The sequence below is a fragment of the Pleurodeles waltl genome, chromosome 3_1 (genome assembly GCF_031143425.1).
Source record: "Pleurodeles waltl isolate 20211129_DDA chromosome 3_1, aPleWal1.hap1.20221129, whole genome shotgun sequence".
In the NCBI taxonomy this organism is placed as follows: Eukaryota; Metazoa; Chordata; class Amphibia; order Caudata; family Salamandridae; genus Pleurodeles; species Pleurodeles waltl.
In genome coordinates, this window is record NC_090440.1 from 549,307,941 (window position 1) to 549,329,919 (window position 21,979).

The window sequence follows — 21,979 nt, forward strand, 5'->3', positions numbered from 1 at the left end:
ATAATGATTGACCATGTCAGATATTGCCGATGGATCAAGTAAAATAGGGGCTGCTCAGCCTCCCTTGTCTAGAGTTGGCCTTGTTAGGGTCGAGCCTGCGTCGCATGCGCTTGCGCATGCGTTTCACTAAGCGAGATGCTTTAGTTACTAAAAAGGGCTCGGAGCCCCGTCCACGTCACGTCATTGGTTCATGGGCTTGCCTGTTAGAATCTGCTTGATTTCATTAGTGGAAGGCATGCATACCTCATGCCTTTTTCGGTGGATAGCCCTCCTCGAGCGCATAGACCAAGTACAGAAAACATGCGAGGCTCGCTGTTTTCCGTCCGGCCCGTGGACTCCTTTTTCTCTCTTTTCCCAGCGCGATCTCGCTTGGCAGAAGTTGAGCGCTTTCCATAATATCGACCCTGTGACACAGTTAATTGCACTTTTCCGGTTAGTACATAAATGCGCTTTTGCCGATAGGTTTCATTACCAGTGAAAAGTCGGGTTAGGAGTTTACAACACTGTCAGCTCTAACACGAGCAAACGCGAGACCCGTTGCATTGCAAATGCTTGTCTCCTCTGTGGCCACAATCAGAACTGATTCGGAAGTATGGCCACTCGTGAATCCGAACTGAATGGAATCTAGGAGATGATTATTCTTTATAAAGTAAGTCCGCTGCTGCCAGTTTCCTCTCATTAAAATTTCTAGTAAGATGAGTTGCTATAATCTCAGGCCTTAATTGTACAATTGTCAGAGGATAGAGATCAAGTGGGGAGCCCGATTTTGTAGATTTGATTAGCAATTTTACCTGCTAAGCCGTAAGGGGGAGTGAATTTGCTAAAAGGTTCACTGTCAAAGCGAGAGGGGGAAAAGTTATTTTCCCCTAGATTAATTGGCTTGTTTTCAAGAAAACCTATTATAAACCTCTTCTATGTTAGTTTGAAAAAAATGGGCAAGGTTATTTCAGATTTTTTTTTACTGGATACATTGGTGGGTTAGTAACTATCTAAAACAGTTCTTTTATAGAATTTTTTGAGGATTCAATCTTTTGAGTAAAATAAGCCGAAGTTTCTTTCTGCAACAAGGCCTTATAATCCGCAATACATTGCTTAAATATATCATTCTCCATTTTCGCGCCTGTCTGTGACAGCATTGTTTCTGAATTCTTAGTTTGTCTGTAAACCGTGGTACTGATGATTACTTCTTTGGTGTGTGTGAGACTTGGCAGACGCAAGAGGATGTACTGCGCAGCTCAGCAAGTTGGAATAGTTTAGGGTTACTTGGTCTAAGTCCTCTTCCTGCTTGGGTTGAGACCCAATTAGAAGCTGGTTGAGTTGATGGGCTTGAGTTTTAAGCCGGGCGCGTATTGTTGGAGTACGATGAGCACCTTATGTAGATTTTTTGTTTCAAACATGCCCGCATTGTGGTGCGCCCAGATCAGAGGTAAGGTACCAGTCTTAATTAAAGGGGAATTGTTTGTGAAAATGCTGTCTAGGGTGTGACTGCGAGATGTACGGAGGCGTCTACCACTTGGGTGAAGCCTAGACTTGACATGGTGTCAAACAAAACCTCTGTAATCTTTGTGTTGGGGCCTCCAAATGGAAGTTAAAATCTTATAGAACTGTGTATTCCGTAAAGTGCAAACAAGATTTTAGGAGGGAGCTAACTGCCTGTAAAAAAGTAACTCTTGGGCCAGGTGGGTGGTACTCTAGCAATCTATTGAATGATTGGGTCTTAGATAATTTAGTACTAAATGAGAGTACCTCACGCTCTGAGGAGGACACTGGTATATTAATTACGGTTATGTTATTCCAACAACTGGGAGTGCCTCTCCCCTCTTCTGGGTCCTGTCTACCCTATAAATGGAATAACCGGAAGGAATGTCAGGGACCAGATCTGGGCCTGACGTGTGATCAGCCCATGTTTGAATTACAAAAGCGATATATGCAAATTCAGTTTTATTTTTAATTATGACCTCATGTTAATAAGAGTGCAGGAGACTTTACCTTTCCTAACGGTGTTTTTATCATATAAGTTACCACTAGCATTAATTTCTACCCTGTGTCTCGTGGCTCGCTAGCATGGAACTGCATCCCGGGCATGCCTAATTGAAAACCTCAGTGATTAAACATGTATCTAGCCTGGTATAGCCAGCACCCTTACCTGTAGTGTGTAGGCTAATAGCTCTTCTTTGGCGTAACACCGTCCCTGCGGGTACTGAGATTTAAAACCACTAGGGGGCCTGGCGATAGGTGCGGTCTTGGTGTGGATGGGCACAGACGGGCATGCCTTCACTGCGCCATTCATCAATGAGATTCCATATTTTTCAGAACTAGGTTTTTTATCCGTATATGTGCATAAGACATTCCATGAACTGAGCTCTTGAATAAAGAAAAACAAATGTGCAGTCTTAAATGGGTTCAAACCGGCTGATAACCTTTTTTTTTTTTTATACCAGTTTATTTGTTTTTGCATTGGACCACATCTCTCTATTTGATGTTCTTGTCTGTCTGCTTACTTGTGTTAGGCACTAGCTTTGTTTTGTCAATAAAGTTTGTCTGTTGCTCACTCACTGCTTATACCCTCTACCTCCTACATGTTGACAGTGTGATATTTATTGACAACCCACGAGGTAGTTAACCATGATATCTTCTCTATTGCTTTGCCAATGCCAAGATCTCTAATGGCCCTTGCTCGATTTTGCTTTTATTGAATGATAACCCCCAATCTTTCTTGCTTCCTTTTTATGCTCTGGCTTGACAATGCAGCTTTCACCAGTCAATTATGTGAGCATCACTAGAGAGGGGCATTGGACCCACCCACATGTTCACTGTTAGGAGTACATGTTTTGATTGGGCAAAAATTGTGTGCTAACACAAAAAAAACTGCTTTCCTGCCACACAGCTGTGATAATTTTATTTATTCAGCAGCCTGAGCTTCACCTTTCGGGGCACACACATTACATTGTTATGCTATTAAAGTATTTTAGATAATTAGATAATTTATAATATTTTTCTTTGGCAGCAGCACAGATAAGAGGAGGGCAGTCATTAACCCACATAAATGTTTAGCTCTGGCCTGACAGTGTAACTGTCATCTGACCTTTTAAACTCCACCAATATTAATCTACATTTCTTTGCTACCACACAGATACATAGCCAATTCTTGTTGTGTTTACTTGTAATGCACATTATAATTCATTCCTTTAAATCCAGACCTATTGTCATTTCCAGTGCTTGTTTCCTTCTTGCCCTTCCCTTGTCATTTAGGAGTTCCTCTGAGGCCTCTTTCTTTCCCTTTAACTTTTCAAAATCGGAATCCAACATTTAAATCCTTTGATTTTGAGGTCTAATTCTATACAGATGACGCCCATGTCCCTTCAGTCTTGACAACTGCGGCCAATTTAGTCCAGTTCCAACCATCAGTGACTGTATTGGATCTGGAAATGTACTTTTTAGACTTCTTCCCTTGGCTTTATCTTCTACTGCAAAAGTCATTAAGAATATAGTAGTTAAGGTTTTTCTGCTGATTCCTACGGAAGCTCTTTCCTTTTCTTACCCATTGCAATCACCAGATTGTGGCACAGACTCCTATTGTTTCTTGGCTAGATTACCCTAATGTTCTTTGTGTAAGAGTGCCAGTTTTCCAGCCCAACAAATGTCAATATATTCATAATTTGACCATTCTCAACCACCCTCTGTCTTCTGCAGTCATCAGCAGCTTTGGCTTTCTGCCCTGGCTTGTATTATCATCATACCCCTTTGTCGCATTCACTGTTTCCTGTGTAACACTGTGGGAAAAGTAGGCTTGCACTATACCATCCATCGCAATCTTTATTGCCCAACTTTTTCCAGTTTTCAATTTATAAAAGAATAAGTGCCAGAGTTCAAAGTGTCCGTGGGCTATCGTGTGTAGCAGGTGCGAAATACCAAGGCAGTTTCGGCCAGATTTCACCTCATGCCTCTTCTGTCCATCACCCAACACTATCTTCTCTTTCATCTCACTCTTTCACATTCTTTTTTAATACCTGCTTCTTTGTTTTTCACTGTTTTTCTGGCATTCTTGTTCTCCTTATTTTCTCCTTATGTGTTTTTTCTCTTCCTTGCACTGGGTCAAACTCTGAGGTATAATAAGTGCCAGTCCCCAAAAATGAGTGCTGTTGGGCTCCACCAGCGCAAATTGAACTCTGACTGATATCTCTGTTGTTCCACTTTTAAATCTGTCTACAGGGTGGCCAACCACTGTCTTTCCACCTTTGGAATTTCTGCTCCATATCCTCAGAATCACCATTACAATTTGTTTGTAAACTGATCACAACTCTTCATCTTTTGCTGCTAAGCTTCCTTTTCTGCTTCATCTGCACATTTTCTTGGTCCTACCACAGAGCTACCTTTGGTAAACATTTGCTGTACAAGCTCCATCATTCCTTCATTCTTTCCTTCCCTCCTTCATTCCTTCCTTCGTTAATTGTATTTGAGCTTATACATTTCTTTATTGATCAGTTTGCAAAATCTTTCTCTGGTTTTCTTAGCAATGTACCTCTTGTGTTTGCATGTTACTGTCTGTTTTACTGTTCCTTTTTAGGATTCGCCTAGACAGCCCATGCACTGTCTCTGCTAGACATGTTGTCGGCATGCAGCGGGCTTACAGCCCGCCCATATCGTACCTTTTGTTAGCTTCAGTGTCACTCTAATTTTCCACGTCCCTGTTTGTCACAGCATCCCAGTGTCATGTCCTCTTCTTCTGTTTGCCCCTCTTCTGGAGCATATACCAAATACTTGTGTCCATCTACGGCTCCTGTTTTTGTAGCTAGTTTTTCTGTGTGTTCAAGCACTCCATATGAGTGCTTGTGTTTTTAGTCCATCTTCCATATCCTTTTCCATGTGCTTCTGTTCCCTCCCATTCGTTCCCACTTCCATATTGCTTCTTTTCCCTCACACCCCTACCATGCACTCTGCGCCACTGCACTCTGCGCTCTTCTCAAATGCACTGTACCCTGCACCTCTTTACGCCACTGCATTCTAGTCTGCACCATCTACTCTGTTCCACTGCACTCTCTGCCACTCGTCTGCACCACTCTACCCCACTACACTGTACCCCACTCTACTCTGGCACCACTCTACACCACTGTCCTCTGTGCCACTGCACTCTACACCACTCTACGCTTCTGCAATGCATTCTACTCTGCAGTACTGCACTCTGCGCAAAAGCATTCTGCGTCCCCCTACTCTACGCTAATGAACTTTGTGCCACTCAGCTTTAATCCATATTACTCTTTTCTCCATCATTGCACTCTGCACTACTCCACTCTAATCTGCACCACTCTACTCTATCTCAGTGCACTGTACCACACTATGCAACTGTACTTTGCCACTGCACCAGTCCACTCTATTCCACTATATCCCTCTCCACTCTGTCACTCTACTCTATGCAACTTTAGTCTACCCCACTCCACTCAACTTGACTCTGCTCTATGCCTGTCCACTCTATGCCACTGCACCCTATGCCACTTTACTCTGCCAGTCCAGTCCACGCCACTCCTCTCTGCCCCTGCACTCTATGCCACTCCCAACCACTCTACCCCACTCCACGCCACTCTTTGCCACCCTACACCACTCTACACCATGCCACTCCATTCCCGTCTACTGTACTCCACTTTACGCTGCTGTACAACATGGCTAAAAGACATTGGCAAAGAGAATAGCTCTTTTGTAGGTGAAACCAATTGGCTTTGCCAATGCTTGTTTATTTTCTAACCTGACTGTCTGTCGTTGGACTAGACTGTGGGTCTTAATTTGAGGATGGCACTAACGAGAAATATGTTATAAAATACAAGTGTTCTTAGAGCCAGAACCACTGCCAGCTTACATCCTTGGCAACCCACGGATGGTTATACCTGACACCGGTGGCAATGGTGTCAAAGAAGTTTCCCATTTTAAAGCAGCTTCTCCAATGCCAGAAATGTCCGTTCTTTCTGGGACTACCGTGTAAACCATGGTGGTTCCACACTAAAGAAAAATCTGAAAGTCCACGGGTTCTGGGAGAACTCCTGAGGCACTATGGATATGTTACATTTTATGAAGACAGACCCTCTGTATGAGGTCTTTCTTTTTAACTAATCTAAGTGATGACATGTGCAGCATGCCATTGGTTATTTCTAGGTTGTGGCCTACCACTGCGCTGTCTGGTTTGCTAACATCATCTTAGGAACATTCGGAAAGCTTCCCTGAAAATGCTTTCTGCACATTGCTTACTATTGGCTTTGTGATTTGTAACTCACATTTTCTTGCTTTCTATTTGCTGGTTCTATTTGTTTTAGGCTGTCCACCTTGAGTTCATCCTTCTGTTGCCCAAACTCTGCTTACTGTATTTTTTCATCAGTGCTCTATTCCTGTAAACAGGACTTTAAATCCTGTCCTTATCTTCTCACATTTGCTGTGTATTTAAAGACAAAGGTTAAATGTCAGGCTCTGTCTTCCAGGGAGATTGGTGTTTATTTTTCTTTCTCCGATTTCAAAGTAAGGGGATAGATGTGACGTCATGCTGGCTAATACGGTTGTGATCGAGGAAGGCTGTATGATATTTTTTTTCTAGTGCACAACACATTTGAAATGTCTGTAAATGAGCTGCACAAATATTTCAGAAAATATCACAATTCGAGAAGCACAAATTAAGCAATTTTTTTTGATAATTTTGAAGTGTGGTGGAAACAACTATTATAATACGATCACAACAAATCAGTACACTACATGATAACATTTCCACACATCGTGTTGCTCGAATGCGGATTTACCTTAAATAAAAGAAAGAAAAGCGGTGTTTGGCAAAGCAGGAACAGTCTGTTTAATTAAAGGCAACGTCTGGGAGGGCGCAACACAGAGTCGGGGGTCTAATGACTCTCTCTCAAAGTTATAGTTTTGAGCGTCCTTTTATACATTGTCTTTAGGTGCTATAAACCGATTGAATACATTCTTTGTAAAAAGGAATCCGGCCTAGTCACGAGGCCATAAATCCAACCATCTGATAAAGTGTGCAGGTGGGTGTTACCTTGTGTGACATAGTGTGGGTCAGTAGGTAACATGTCAAGAAGTCCGACACGGGGAGCGTGTGATCACTGCTTATAATGTGTGTGCTGTTTTCTGATTGGCTGTGTTTCCAAAACCTCATGTGGCATCTAACTTCATGGTGTTTTGGGAACACCATAAGCCAAATGTGTTTTTTTTGGGGGTGGGGGGGGTCAATTTCCTAGGACCTTTGTGGTGTTGCTGTCTATCTGGGGAATCGATCTGGTTCTTTCCTGTTTTGAGCCTTTGTCTATGTGCTACATGTCACCCCACCTGTGATCTGTCAATCAGTTGCTTCAGGCCTGGGTCGCATGGTCTGCCTGACCAGATACTTCTGGCTCGGGGAAGTCATGTCAGGTGGAATCAACAATAGTTAAACAAGTTCGTTGTTATGCTGACACACATCATGGCGTGCATTGACATTGTTTTAATACATATTAGCAACTGTTTGTGTGTTGTATACTTTTATTAATAAAACTGTATGTCTGCAAATGTCATGGTCATTTCAATTGAAGATGTGGTGTCTGTAATGGCAGTACGCTACTACCCCATGCATACTTCACTTCACCCTACTCCATGCTACTCTGCACCACTCCACACCACTGCAGTCTGCTCTGCACCACTCCACACTATGCGACTCCACTCCACGCTACTTTCCGTCACTGCACTCTATTCTGCACCATTCCCCTCTATGCCACTTTACTCTACACCTCTCTATACCACTCTACGCCAATGCACTCTACCCCACACTACTCTACTATGGACCACAGATTTTTTCACCACTGCAATCTACACCACTCCGCTCTGCTCTGCAACACTGCACTCTACACCACTGTACTCTACTCTATATCACTCCACTCTACACCAGTGCACTCTGTGCCAATCCACTCTGGACCACTTTAGGGTGCTCTGCTCTCTATGCCTCTGTACTGTACGCCACTGTACTCTGTCGTGCACCACTCGGCTCTACTCTGAAGCAATCTACTCAGTGCCACTGCACTCAGCGCCGATGCACTCAGCTCCACTCGATGCCGCTCCACTCGATGCCACTGCATTCTACTCTGCATCACTGCACTCTACACCACCGTACTTTAAGCCAGTGCACTCTGCGCCAAACTACTCTGCACCACAGCATTCTACACCATTCGTCTCTGCAACACTTTATGCCATTTTACTATACGCCACTGCACTCTCTTCTATTCTGCACCACTGTACTCTATGCCACTGTTTTGTATGGACTCTACTCTGCACAACTCTATGCCACTGCACTCCACGCCAGTGCACTCTGCCACTCTACTGTACACCATTGCACTCTACAATAGTCTACTCTGCAACACTGTAGTCTCTGCCACTAAACTCTACCCCACTCTACTCTATGCACCTGAACTTTATTCCACTGTGCTCTACGCCACAGCACTCTACTCTGCACCACTCTATGCCAATGCAATCTAAGTCACAACACTCTATGCCACTAAACTCTGCATCTCTCCACTCTACGCCGCTGCACTCCACCCTGAACCACTTCACTCTACTCTGCACCACTTCCTTCTGTGCCACTCTACAACACTGCACTCTCTGCCAGTCTTCTGTGCATCACTGCACCCTATGCCACTGCACTCTACTCTGCACCACTTTACTCTGCCATTCTGCTACACTCTACACCAATGCACTGTACGCCTCTCTACTCTGCATCGCTCCACTCTACACCACTGCACTCTACTCCAATCCACTCTAAGCTACTCATCTACTCTGCCACTGCACTCTACTCTGATTCAATCTAATCTACTGCACTCTATGCCACTCTACTCTACTCTGCACCACTCCAGCCTATGCCACTCCACTCTCCTCTGCATCACTGTACTCTGCCCCACTCTACGCAAAACCAGTACACTCGACACCACTGCAATCCATGCCAATCTACTTGGCAACACTATACTGTACGCTACTATACTCTACAGTACTCTATGCCACTGCAATCTACACTACTACTTACACCGTTGCACTCTACACCACTGCACTTTACACCAGTGCGTTCTATGCCATGCTCCTCTCCAGTACTGCACTGAACCATACTCCCCTCTGCAACACTGTACTCTCCGCCACTGAACTCTTTGCCACTTTACTCTGCACCACTGCACTCTATGCCACTTCACTCTACTGTGCTCTACTATGCCAATGCACTCTGGCACTACATTCTATCACCTTAACCTACTGTGCACCACTGCACTCTGAAACATCATTCTACACCTCTACTCTACACCATTCTACTCTATGCAAGTGCACTCTACCCCACTTGACTATGCACCACTGCATTCTTCACCACTGCATTCTACACCGTTCCGGTCTAGGCCACTCTGCTCTACTCCGCACCACTCCATTCTACACCATACTGCCACTCTATGCCACAACTCTATCCCACTGCACCCTATTCCGCACCGCTCCACTCTACTTAGCACAGCTCCACTCTATGCCTCACCACTCTATGCCACACCCCTCCACACTGTTCTATTTCACTCTACTCTGAAACATTCTACTCTACTCCACTGCAGTCTAGCCCACTCTACTCCTCTCTGCACCACTTCAATCTATGCCACTCCACTCTGCATCACTATACTATACACCACTTCACTCTATGCCACTTTACTCTAAACAACTGCACTCTACACCAATGCACTCAACAATGCTTTACTGAAAACCAATGTGCTGTGTCAACTACTCTGCACTGGTGTACTCTACGCCTCTATACTATACTCTGCATTACTCTATTTCACTGCACACTACACCACTTGACACTATTGCACTCTACGACACTGCACTCTGTCACTCTATTCTACTCTGCACCACTATACTCTATGCCAGTGGTCTCTGCACCACTCTACTCTGTGCCACTGAACTTTGACACACTACTACTATAAGATTGCACTCTCCGCCACTGCTCTCTACACCACTGTACACCATTCACTGTACATCACTGCACTCTGTGCCGCTCTACTCTACCCTGCCTCACTGTGGTCTGACACTCTACTTTGCACCACTCTACTACGAACTACTGCACTCTATGCCACTCCACTCTAGTCTGCACCACTTGACTCTGTGCCACTCTATGCCAGTGCACTCTGTCACTAAACTCTGCATCACTTCACACAACCATTCTGCACCACTCCACTCTATACCACTCTACTCCACTGCACTCTACACCACTCTAGTCTATACCTCTGCACTCTACCCTGCACCACTCCGCTCTATGCCACTTCATTCTACTCTGAAACAATCTACTCTACGCCACTTTACACCACTGCACTCTGCACCACTTTGCTGTATGCCACTGCGCTCTACGCCACTTTATGCCACTGCAGTCTATTCTATGCCATTGCACTACGCCAATGCACTCTATACCAATCTACTCTGCACCACTGTACTTTATGCCACTTCACTCTAGACCACTCTGCTCCACTGCCAACAATCCACTCTACAATACTCCACTCTAACACTTTACTCTATTAAACTCTACCCCACGCTGACACTACTCCACTCTATGCCACTCCACTCTACAACACACAACTCCCTGTATGCCACTTTACTCTGTTTTACTGCACACTACTCTACTTAACTACTCAACTATGATATCCACTCTTTGACAATCTTCTCCACTCTATGCCATTCTGCTCTACAGCACTCTACTTCACTATGCGCAACACCATCTGCGTTACTTTAGTCTACACCGCTCCATGACACACTATGCCACTCCACTCTGACAACCCACTCCATTCTCACACGCTGCACTAAGACTCTGCTCAACTCTACTTCACTCTATGCCCTTCCACTTTACGACATACTACTCCCTCCATGGCTTAAGTGACCGTACTGTAAAACTCCAAATGAGTTCATGTGTGATGGTCTACTTTTTTTCTGGCAGTCAGTGTATTTGTTTTGGTTTGTCTCCAAAGCTTTGTCTCTGTCGGCCTGTGCCTATGGTTGCAATGCTTGCGTTTCAAAATGACTGGAATCTGGATTTTCTGTTGTCCCTTCACTGTTGTATTTGTACCATTGCAAGGGCATAGCGTCAGGGGGGTATATGGGGTGTTACACCCCGCCTGTAAACAAAGGAATTTTATGGGAAATAGCTGGGAACAGGTGCTTCAGTGGAGAATGGTGAGGTGTCACCATGAATTTTTACATGCACACAGAAAAAACGCAAACACATTCTCACCCTCTCTGTTTTTAAAGTCTTAAAAAGAAAATGTCATTGTTTTTTTTAAACAAAATATTATGTTTTCTCTCACTCAGTACCCCTTCCCTATCTGCGTTCATCTCCCTTTCCACTGTCCCATAAGCCCCTCTCGGGCGCTTCTGTATCATCTATCGTCTAAGGTTGCCTTGTCACAAGTTTTTCACTATATCTGTGTTCTACCTCGGTTTTTTCGTCTCTCTGGGGAACGTTTCGCTTTTCTCTAATCAGTTTGTCTGTTGTGTCTCAGTTTGAACTTTCTGCAGTCAGTTTACTCCTGTGTGTCCCTGGTCTGTACAGGCTCCTCGTCTATCTATACTTTCAGTTTCTTTTATTTTAGCCTCCTTCGCATGCAGCCTGCATGCTTCCCCGTTACAGAGGCCCCTGAAGCAACTGGTCACTTGTTTTACGAGCTGCTAGCAGAGCAGGCGCATGCTGACAGCGCTCGTGAGCGTTGCCTCCTGGAGCACAGCTCTCCCCGCCCCTAGCATGAAGGCTGCTTCTCGTGCAGTTCAAGGTTACAGCCGCCAAGCGCACATTCCTCAGATCCTGATCTCAGCTGGAGGAGGACATGACTTTCATCAGAAGGGCAGTCTTGGGGGACGCCTTGTGAGTTGTCCCTTCCTCCGAGGCCCACCTGAGCAGAGCCCAGAGTTTGTGCCTGGGAGCCGGCTCACCTGGCCTCTTCTGTCCCCAAGGATGGTTGGATGGTTGGATGGTGTCTCCAGGCCCCTTATATTCCTTGAATAAGGTGCTGATCTGCCAGTTAGTGCCCTGCACCTCTCCGCTCCAGACACATCTTGAGCCCCTCAGAAGGGGGCGGGCTTCAAACGGCCACCTTCCTGGGTACCTCGGTGGCGCTTGGAGTTTGCGCCGTGGGCGTCACATACCCCACAGAAAGTGTTCAGCAAGAGCCGAAGATGCTTTGAAGTCTGCGCCTCACCAGAAGTCGGGCCAGCTGAGCATGTCCGTTGTTTCTGAGGACTAAGGGGGAAAACCGTAAGAAAATCCGACTCCATACGGTAAGCAGAGGACGCGCTTTCTTTTTCTTTTGGCTGGGACTCTTCTGTCTTTGCGTGAAGGGGCAGCGTTGGGGCTTCAGATCCCGCAGTACTCTCGGAGCAATAACTGGAATAAACATATTTAGCCGTCCGTTCGGGGTCGAGGGCACCTCCCCGTGGTGTGCTTTCTGGCAAGGAATGGCCTCGCCACAAGGGCCATTTATGATGCGTGCCTTCCTCCAAAGGCTGTAGGTAGTAGCTCGCGCCGGCGCCCTAACTGCCTTACAGCCCAAACAAGAGTTATTGACAAGTAGATTCTCATTCATAATATACCGCTGAGAATCTACGTGTAAGAGTAGGTTGGAAAAATAGAACTAAGTAGAATAATGAAGTAAATAAACGTTGTGTAGTTGTAAAAGTGATAGATGGTGTGAAATTGCATCATAGGCACGTTTTTTTATTCAAGTATAACTTTTAAGCCACTTTCTAGGGTGGTGGGTGGTGACTCCCAACAGCCAGACGCAATAAAACAGAAGCAGATTATAATGAAAAGCGTTTGTAAAGCAACCCGCAAGGTACTAAATCCATAATACCGAAATCTGCGTTCTTTTATATTTTACTATACAAGGCTTTTTCTATTGAGACATTATCATCGTATTCGCAGAGAGTCACCTTTGTGAATGAACATAAATGTTGCTGTCAATGGAATTTGCATACGTGACTCCTCTAGACATTTCAGGGAATACTTAAGAATTATGTTGTATCTGTTTTTTTTTTTTTTTTTTTAAGAGTTCCGTTTGGGACATAACATGCCCCATGTTTGTAGCCCTGGCTTTCTGCTATAAAAATAATCGACATAAAAAACACACTCGCATATGAAAAAGAACAAATCCTTCATTTGTTTCAGGGCATAACAAAAGCTGATAAGATAACTGGGTGGCCAGCGTGCCAGCGCTGGAGATCTGCATGTAGCCTTCAGATAACAAAAATGTTTCTGTGGACTGATTAAAAAATGTGTCCTTCTGGTGTTGATAAAATGAGCATCATTCTGATTCGTAGTAAGAGCGTTTGATACTCGATGGAACAAGAAAAATGTCAGTTTGAGCTAAATACATGCGAAATTTTAATAGAACGGAGTCATAAATGGCCATTTTATTTACTGTGGTAAAAATAATGCTGCGTATGCTATGTTGCATGAACGCTGTTATATACATACGTGATATAGGCTAGGCACTATGTAGGCTGTGAAAATGCTATGGTCATTGCCACGCTATGCTACATATGTATGCCATGCCTTATGCTATATATATGTGTGTATGTGTGTGTGTGTATATATATATATATATATATAATGTAAGATACCTCTGTCTTCTACTACTACTCGTCTGAAGAGTGATGGGCCAGAGGGCTCTGACATGTTCTCCGTTCTGAAAGGCGAGGCACCTTAAGACCCTCCTGCAGATTCTTTCTTCCCACCAGTATTCTGTCTTTTAAACTGCATTTACCTCTTCCTCATTCACAGTTAGTTTACACCAGCTGGTAAGCACTAACGACACCATCACTCTTTTATTTTCCTTTATAATCATAACTTAAAGTCTGAGTTAGATAACTTAACTGTCACCCTTACCTGCGCCATACACTATTTGTTGAGTGGGCTTAGGGTCCACCCGTTTCAGCACTGGCTTTTTGGACCGGACTTTTTAAGCCAGTGGCTTCAGACTTTGTCAGTCACCCTTTAAGTCCAGTGTATTTCCCCCCCTCACCTCATGCTGTTGGTTAATGAGTGTCTCCTTCCATCTCCCTTATGCTTGCATTTTGTCTGACACCATTCAGGAGTGGACGGCAAACAGTTGCTTCTGGGACCCAATATGGTATTTAAGGACTTTTCTCACTGTTTTCCTTGAGTCTGTACTACTATGGTTTATAACTGAGCCACGTTCAACCTTTCCACACTTGGCATTCTCTCTTCCTGCCAGGCCAGGCTGACACGTTTATTTTCTCTCTGCAGGCAGACTTCTAGGCTCTTTAGGCAGACCCTTAGCTCCTCCAGATTGAAGTGCAGACTCCAGATGATTTCCCTTCACCTTTGGAAGACTAGCTGTCAGGCAGACCCCAGTCCTGGGTGCATATCAGATCTTTTAGTACTCTGTGGAGCACCCTTTTTCTTGGTAAAGAATAAATTGAGAGTGAAACAAAGTGGGATAGTTTGGAGCCCACCTTTATACAATTTTCAAGATAGGGGATGTAGATCCACGGTCAGAGGTTTCAGAACTAACTTGGGTTGATCTATTTTCAAATGTTTATTTCAGACTTATCACTTCTCACAAAGGCTGCGTCTGGATAAATCTCCCACAATAGGTAGCATAAGAGCTGGCTCCAATCAGGAGTATCCAAAAAATGGACACAATGGAGTGTGACTGCTCTGCATTTGGCTGTCATCACCCTTACTGAAGCATTAATCAGAGACCAACAAAATGGCAGGTCCTGCCTAGAAACTACTTCACCTTGGAATGGCAGTTCTTGGAAAGAACTAATCAGCATTTCTTTGTTAACAAAGCTCTCATGAATTTTCCGAAGTGAGCCCTGTCTCTTTCTTCCTTACTTCATTGTGTGTGTCTCAACTCTCCATCCCTAGGAATACAGGCAATACACTTCCACTGTCTGAGGTAAGCTGTCCTCATCCTCTGTCTTGTGCTTTACTAAACCATGGGCGTCCAGAATGGATCCCACTGGGCCAGGTACTCACTCACATAACATGTAGGGTTCACATGCACTGCCAACAAACATGTAGTTCACATGCACACATGATTTCAGCACAAGGTTCTGGGCTTCACATCACAGTGGAATTTTACACGAGTAGGGTGAGGAGACCGACTGCACTATCAGTTCCACAGGAATGTCTGGTCATGCTATAGATTCAAAACCCTGTATACTGCCACCACCACTTACTGTGATGCATCCAGGACATTGAAAGTAGCCCTCTGTCTATTCTGAGGTCACTGCTGGTGCCCCCTTGCCCCAACACCTGGTACCAGAACTGCCCCTAGAACTTGCATTGTAAGGGGCAGGCCTAGGCCTCTGAACACGCATTAGATTAGCATGATACCACTACCAAAAAAGGTAAGGATACCAGATTGGCTTGCAGTTGCGCACTTGTGGTAGTTGAACACACCAATTTACCACGCAGGGGACCGCCCCACCCCAGCACATCATAAAGCACGAGGGACTCTTTACAGCTGCTATCCTCTCCTCCCGCCAGCTCCTCGGCACCTCACCCATATCCCATCTGTGTGTCTGCTCTTCTTTGCTCCCTCCCAAGTCTCCATCTTTCCCCCGTGTGTTGCCGCCTCATCTCCCCCTCCCCCTGTTGTTTTAGCCGAAGCTCCTGGTGGTTGGCTGCCGGGTGATCTGCGTTCTTTTTTTAGTGTATATCAAGGGAACCTTTATGATGTTCCTGTTCCTTTCGAAGGCTCCCTCGCCACTCCAGCTTCAGTTGTGGTGGAAGTGAGCGCTGGTCTGTATTCAGGGCTCCCTCGCCTTCCTTACAGCTTCTGTGTTTGTGAAATGAAGGTCCGGTAAGGGATCCGACTTTACAGTACTCGCTTCTTTCTAAGTCACAGGGAGGAACGAATGCGTGTAATGAAGGCTCACTCGCCATGAGCACCAAGAACTGCATTGAATCCAAGGGTGGGTTCAAGGTAGGGTTTACTTTCTGTAAACGCCGTGTTGTATACGTTTGTACATTAAGCGCGTACTTGGTGGCGCCCCCAGTGCTTCTTTTATATAGCCTCAGCCCTGTGAAATTCAAGTGCTATAACAGATGTTACTAATAAGAAACTCGCTGGGCCTCGATTATCGGTGTTGGTCACTCTAGTGCCTCAGTCGGCCCTGTCAGGATGTGTACCTGTGATTTACAGAATATCTTCTACAGGCTGACGAACTAAATAAGACTTTTGGCGCCAGACACACACATTGGACGCGCCACACAGTCCTCGGTTTGAGCACTGGGTGCTTGAAGCCCAGGCTAGGCCTCGTTGCTTAAGGTTTGATTCTCTTTGCTTCCAGCTGTCTCTCCCTCTGTCATTCCCCACCCGTTCAGGTGCTGGGTTTTCTGCCAAGTGCAGAGGTCAGATCCGAGAAAGTCCGATATACCTACTTGACAATCACTTTACATTTGGTGTGTCGTACCTCTCCTGCTCTCCTTTGCATCACGTTTCCCCAGCCCCTTCCGGCCCTCCACTACTTCGAGGCTCAAGCTACCAACTGGATGTCGCCGGTACAGCGGGAGAGAGGGCATTCAGCAGTCTTACTGCCCCAGCGCCTCACTGACCACCACCTTGGACTGTGTGACTGTCACTTGATAGCGTGACCTCCGTGCCCCACCGTCGAGTCCAGCCACTGTCCTGGCGTCGTTCCTGATAACACGTTTCATTTATTTCACAGTTTTACCTCTGCGACCGGAAAACTTAAGTAGGAATAGCCGTAGCTAAGAAACGCCTGAAAGTAAGTTGTCTGCAATGTATTTCGACTTCCCATGGTTTCTGATTATAATATAGTCCGCTCACGCTGAGTGGAGCCTGTGCCCATTACTGCTGGTAGGCGCTTGTACTGATGCCACACTCACACTTGTACTCTCTAAAAAAACCTACTTTATTATACCCTGTGTATCAGGCAGTTTCTCACACTGCCAAGAAAGTATGCAGCTCTCTGTCCAGACATAAAGCCTATCCACACAATGCCTTTGGTGTGACACCAGATTTCTAGAAACATCAACAAATATGCGGAAAGTATTAGTGGGGCAGTGAATGTATCACACATATGGGCGGACCCAGTGCTTAATCTGTGCTTATTGTTTCCGGTGCTGAGCACCGGCACTTTCTTCTGCCCCAAGCATTTGCTGCAAGCAACAGACCCATATGGGAAAGGGGGATGAAGGGAAAAACGAAAAAGCGTCACAAAGGGAGAAAGTAGAAAGCTGCAGGAGTAAGCCGAAGGGGCACGGAGTGGCTGTAAATGGATTGAAGCGGCCCGAGATGGCTTCAGGATTACGCCGCCTCAGTATTCCGTGTTCGCACATTTAATTGTAGCAGCCGTGTGTGTAAGAGGAGTGCTTTGGGCACAGGCACGTTTTTATTTACAAATTAAGCTCTTGGCGGAACTTTTGCCACAAAATGCTAACCATTTCTTGTTAAACATGTCTTTTTTTTTTTTTTTTAATGTTATGCCATGAAATGTCAGCCAGTTCTTGTTTTTCACTTCTTTTTGCTATCTTGTTTTTAATTTCTTGTTGTTTTGTTTTGTCATGAACTGCCAACCATTTCTTGTTTTTAAGGACTTTCTGTTATCCTGTTAGCAATTTTTTGTTGTGTTTAATTGTTTTGCCTTGAAATGCCAACCATTTCTTGTTTTTAGTTTTTGTTGTCTGTTCAGTCATTTCTTGTTGCTCTTAATTTCGTCTTTTTTTTTTTTTACTTCGAAGCCTTTTGCCTAATTAAACATGCCTCTTCTTGAGAAACTTGCTCTGTTCTTAATTACTTGCTCTATTAGTTGACTTTTCAAGCTGTAACACGAAACCCCTCCCCCGCCTCCAGTACCCGGTACTTGTTTATGTTTTCGCCTCAGAACCCGTTAAAATAAACAGAGATGACAAATAAATACATACTTCGGAATGTATCCTTTTTCCTTTATTTAATAAACCGAATAATTTCAAAACGGAAGTAGTTTAAATACTTAGATTATCACTAAAGATAATTTCTATATGGTCTGCACAGGTAAGAATTGAACAAAATATTCTTGGTGTAGGCACAATTATACGCAGCACATTCTGAATCGTGCCTGGTGCACAAGGTTCTTTTTGCCCAACTCAGTGGTTCTCAGGAGTAGAAGACTCCAGACGAATGATTGCCAAGAAGGGACGTTTATTTCACACGAAATAAGCGCAGAGGAATCACCTCAGCCAACCTGCCAGATCAACTGCTCTATTCCCCATTGTTCTGTCTCTGACATCATAACCATCACTACATTCTACCCCTGATGTCACATGCCTCTGTTGGTTCCCAACCCGTGGTCCTGGGACCCCTGGGGGTCCACGAAGCCTCCTCATGCGATCAGTGACTGCTTAGAAAATTAACTAATATTAATAGCTAAATAAAGATTAATTAATAAAGTGTATATAAATACAATTGAAAATCCTAAAACGTAGTGTAAATGTCAAGGATTTGAAATTGGAGGCTAAAAATTAAATTAGTATCCTCAAATTGAATCGAGGGAGTAGTGGCAGTGAAGGTGCATCAAACATAGTATGGACGAATTGTGCCTTCAATTGAATTGAGACAAGCTCCAACCTTCCTATTAAAAGGTTTATTTTATTTGTTTGCAAATTAAATAACGTGTTATTTGTGTATGTGTTTGATGAAATGCTTGTTTCTGTGTTTTTTGTGTATTGTTTTGCGGTTCAAATCATTGACAGTGTTAAGGCCTGGGGCCCCGGCTTCCAGTAATGACTCAGTGAGGGGTCCCTGGATTCCAATAATTATTTAGTGGGGATCCCCGGGTTCCAGTCCTGATAAAATAGGAGTCCACAGATTTCAAAAGGTTGGGAACCACTGACCTCGACACCCCAGTTTCTCATTTTATCATCCTTGAAACAACAAACGTCTAAGACCAGCTGCTGAAGTTTGAGCACTGAATGACTCCAAGCTCTGTACTTGCTCTACCCAATCTGTTTTAAATTTGATGCACCATAGGATCCTTTGAAAAGATGTCATCATTATAATGTTCCAGGATTAATGCATACCTGCTCTTCATAGACACTGGTCAAAACACTGCATCCCCTCTCCTGTATACCAACGCTATCCTAGGTAAAAGTGCCTCCGTTTGCTGTCCTACGTTTCTTCGGCACACCTCAGAGATTTGTGTTCCATTTTTCAAACGAGCATTGACAGTGCCAAGAGATCTGTCTTTAAAGAAATATTGTATGATAATGTGAAGCATTACAAGTAAATAGCATGGGAATTATTTTTTGTGTGGAAGCAAAGAACTGTAAAATAATAGTGGAGGTTAAAAGGTCACAGATGCACTGTCGACCCAGACCTAAAAATCCATGTAAGTTAATGACTGCTTCCTCCCATCTGTGCTGCTACCAGGAAAAAACAACATAACATTTCTAGCTTTTTTCCCACAGTATTTCTTTATCAGAGCAGTGGCTGTCCCCACAATCTTGGGAAAATCTGGGGCTGCTGGAGATCATATTATGGACAAGTAGTAGATGTGGGGGTCGTGCAGTAGTATGGCTGTGTTTTGCATTCCTTCAATTTCTGCATATGCTCCTTTTCTCAAGTCAAGAAGCCAGCGCCCTATGGAGATGGCCAGTGGAGACTTCCAGGTCATGGAGGCAAGATCAGGGAATCCATGCATGTTTTGAATGTTTTTTGTGACCTTACTCTGCCCTAGTATACAGTGTATCTCCACAAGGGAGCTGCCTCCCTATAATGTCAGATATATGTGCCATCGCCACCTCCAAGAAGCACGTAATTATCAGACAGTGCCATACCATAAGAATGAAATCTGCATTGACCTCGTTTTCACCGTGGGCAAGTGCATGTTGCTCCTTGGAACATATGATCTATCGGTTGTGGGGGTGGAGGGAGGGTCAGATAAATGTGGTGCAAATAACTGAATTGTAAGTAATTGAGACATGCATTGAGGGAAATAATTTTGACTTTAAGGAAGCGCTGCCCCCACTGAGCAACTGTAAATTATTGGCCAACTTTAGCTACACACTGTTCCTTAGTGTCTGGTGGGGTGTGTCTGTCCTGTGTTGTAAAATGCTGTAGATGCATGTCGCTGCATATCTAGCTCGCCAGTGTGTGAGAAGCGTTTGCAGTGGTTGGAATGTGCCAGGCATATTGTGCGTCCTATTCCAGTTTGAGTGTAGCTGATGTGTTATTGTTGCATAAAGGAGAAAATTCCCTGTATGAAACCTGGTGGTCTCAACTTTGTCTTCGAAAGGCCATAAAAGGCCATCTTTTGACGGGGCCCCTCCCCACCCAAGTGAGTAGGTCCCCCTTTGTACAGCGCCGTGCACCAAATCTACATCCTAGGTTCCTACAACCCACCATCACCCAAAGCAGTAGGGCAGTGCGACACCGACTCCCCCTCCTAACACAGATACCCCTCTTCCAGCAATGCCTAGCCACAATGATTAATGCATTGCCCATAATTACTGGGGTTGTCGGGGTCAACTTTAGCAGCCATTCTAGGATGCTTCTCACCTCTGTGTTTGGGAGCCAATCACCTAGTTCTTGTACACAGTCCTCAGCCAGACAGTGCGCTGGCCATTGAAGTTGTGCGGCTATTTAGTACTGTTCATAGTTGGGAGCCCCTAGGCTTCCCTCATCCGGGCGGTGTGTGTAACTTGAGAATGGAGGTTCCGTGCCTGTCAGTGCCCCATATCAAAGTGATTAGCTGGGATTGCAATTTACAGGAGAATCTTCTATTTAGAACCACCAGCATAGCTGAGAAGAAGTAGACCAAGCGGAGGAGGGCCTGCATCTCAGTAATGGCTATTCACCCCATAGGCGACAGCAATAGTTCGCACCTGTAGGAAGTTGGCTCTGTATATACTATCTCAAAGTGAGAGATAGTGTGCACAGAGTCCAAGGGGTTCCCCTTAGAGGTTGATAGTGGCAAAATTAGGTAATACTAATGCTCTATTTTGGGGTAGTGTGGTCGAGCAGTAGGCTTATCAGAGGGTAGTGTTAAGCATTTGTTGTACGCACACAGGCAATAAATGAGGAACACACACTCAAAGACTTAACTCCAGGCCAATAGGTTTTCATATAGAAAAATATTATTTTCTTAATTTATTTTAGAACCACAAGAGTCAGAATTCAAGTAAGTATATAAATTGTAAGTTACTTGGCATAGGTAAACATGGAACTTTGAATTAAAACAGTAATGTTCACAGTTTTGGCAAAAATGGCAATAAGCTATTTTAAAAGTGAACTCTGCGATTCCTGGGGGAGGTAAGTAAAGGTTAGGCTGTCAGGCAAGTAAAGCACTTACAAGTTCAGTCTCCAGGGCACAGGCAGCCCATCTTTGGGGGTTCAAGTCAACCCCAAACATCCAGCAACACAGGGCCGGTCAGGTGCAGAGGTCAAAGTAGGGCCCAAATATCATGGGTACCTATGGAGACCAGGGGTGCTCTGGTTCCTGTTTGCTAGCAGGTAAGTACCTGCGTCCTCTGGGAGCAGACCAGGGGGGTTCTGTAGAATACTGGGGAGGGGGGTCACAAACAGGCATACAAAATACACCCTCAGTGGCACAGGGGCGGCCGGGTGCAGTGTGCAAAGTAGGTGTCGGGTTTTAGATTGAAATCAAAGGAAAGACCCCGGGGTCACTCTGGCGATGCAGGCAGAGCACAGGGGAGCTTCTCGGGCCAGCCACCAACTGGGCAAGGATGAGGCCAGTCTGCTGGTCACTTCTGCACCGGTAGTTGGTTTCTCTCGGGCCTGGGGGCTGCGGGTGCAGTGCTTCTTCCAGGTGTCTGGTTCTTTGTTACCTGGCAGTCGCGGTCAGGGGGAGCCTCTGGATTCTCTCTGCAGGCATCACTGTGGGGGTGAAGGGAGGTTGTCTCAGGGTGTCCATGTCATTGGAGTCACCTGGGGTTCCTCTCTGCAGTGTTGGTTTCTCTGGACATGAG

At 44.9% G+C, this 21,979-nt stretch overlaps 1 protein-coding gene across 5 annotated transcripts in view; it reads left to right on the forward strand.

The window, feature by feature from the left end:
* The window catches only part of DENND4A (DENN domain containing 4A), a 518,288-nt gene that overhangs the window by 118,461 nt on the left and 377,848 nt on the right, over positions 1-21,979 (forward strand). The window contains exon 1 of one of the 5 annotated variants that reach the window (XM_069222902.1): positions 12,170-12,297. The exons of the other annotated variants lie outside the window; for them this stretch is intronic. The gene's annotated coding sequence lies outside the window, so the exon portion shown is untranslated. Of the gene's footprint in view, positions 1-12,169; positions 12,298-21,979 lie in introns of those variants that run through there. 5 annotated transcript variants of the gene reach the window in all.